At 31.6% G+C, this 1,768-nt stretch overlaps 1 long non-coding RNA gene across 1 annotated transcript; it reads right to left on the minus strand.

Moving 5' to 3' along the window:
- Positions 1 to 261: 261 nt before the first annotated feature.
- On the minus strand, positions 262 to 1,523 carry LOC11444705 (uncharacterized). The gene is made up of 3 exons (XR_003007451.2): positions 1,473 to 1,523; positions 1,239 to 1,366; positions 262 to 834 (listed from the first exon to the last, which is right to left on the minus strand). It is a non-coding gene; the product is annotated as an uncharacterized lncRNA (long non-coding RNA).
- Positions 1,524 to 1,768: the final 245 nt, after the last annotated feature.

The following is a 1,768-nucleotide window of genomic DNA, read 5'->3' on the forward strand; positions in this document are numbered from 1 at the left end:
AAATAATGGACTTACATTACATATGCAGATTCAGTATGGACACCCACAAAAATTAGATTCTTTTTCCGATCGGTACGAAAATAGAACTCAATCAATGATGGATCTACACTTTTTTCCTTTTTCTGTTAATTATAAACGAAGTTTTAGTGCCATTAATTTCAAATATAAAATTATGAAATACAACAATAAAAACTTATAATATCATTCTATTCCAATGCAAACAAGGCGTAATTGATCAGTCAGTGTGAAGGGATGCATTGAAGCAATATCGTAAATGAAATCCCTAAAACCTGAACTTTTGCCCACATACATAAAGAGGCTTCGGTATCTTATTTCATACAACAATTTGACTATCATTAAAGTAATATCGTAAATGAAATCCCTAAAACCTGAACTTTTACCCACATACATATAGAGCTAACATGTTACAGACAACAAAATGTTCAATGACATAATGTAAAGTTTAACGACTTTAATGTCAGTCAGTTCAAAATTGCAGGAACATGGAATTTTCTTTTCTTCATCTTCATGGCTAAAGTGGTAATCACAAGTAATTTCTTCACCAGCTAATAGAGGAATCCAAAGGGTGGCAGCACCAGCAACACCCATACCAGTTTGGCGTAAAGGACCATATGAGTAGCCATTGTTGTGTGTGGATTGCAATTCTAGCCTAAAGACAGTTGAGGATTTTGAACATGGACGTCTCTTATAGATAAATATGGTCTTGAAGGAAATGATTGACTTGATGCAGTGTATAATGCTCGCAAACAATGGGGCCCCTGCTTACTTTCGTGACACATTCTTTGCTGCTTTAACTTCAAAACATGGAGCAAACTGCCAAAAAATATAAAAATGAAAGCATCTTAATAATCCAAAAATAAAAAATAAAAAATAAAAAAAATGAAGAGACTTTAATGTGTATGGTGTCTAGTGTTATCGATTAGGTATTTTTAATTGAAACTAGTTGAACAGATTTTTCAACATGTAACTAGCAGACAAAGCCAATTTGAAAAGCAAAACAAGATCAACATCATAATCTATACATGATCAATATCAATAAATATATCATGAATCAGTAACCATCTAAAAGATAATTCAATACATAATCAAAATCAATATCGATAAATATCAAAGTCTTAAATGTCATTATTAGAATTCAATGAATGAGCCCTAAACGTAAAATCTAAAGTGAATTTCTGAGTACCAATTTTGTGGATCCATATTTTTGAACTTCTTACCTCAGATCCCATCCTGTCCGAATTTCTCGCTATTTAATCAAAGAAACTACACTCGATATTAAAATCATAGATGATGATGATGGCAAGAAATTAAAATCACCAAGGACTATCATCAGGTCACAATGAAGCTGCAACAAGATAAAAAATTAAATTAGAACACTGAAGTAATAAGATGATTTTCCAGAAATTAAAATGAACAGATGCAAAAAAAGTGTATTCAGATCCAATGCAAACCTGTGTGAGTTGATGTATAGTGAAGAGCAGCCAGTGGAAAGAACAAGTGGGTAGCAGCGGCTAGGGTTCTGCAAACCCTATCTATCTAATATATATATATTATTTGCAACTTTTCACTTTGGACCATAAACCCCCACCTTTTCTTTTAAAGTGATGGGCAATTATGTAATTTAAAATATAATATTAGTGATGGGTAATTTTGTAATTTAAAATTCCATATTTTTAATTAATGTTGTATTCATGTCTGTCTCTCGTTTTTTTTTTTGTTTTTGCACTTGCTAATTCTTGATATTTCT

This window comes from Medicago truncatula, chromosome 8, assembly GCF_003473485.1.
Source record: "Medicago truncatula cultivar Jemalong A17 chromosome 8, MtrunA17r5.0-ANR, whole genome shotgun sequence".
Lineage (NCBI taxonomy): Eukaryota > Viridiplantae > Streptophyta > Magnoliopsida > Fabales > Fabaceae > Medicago > Medicago truncatula.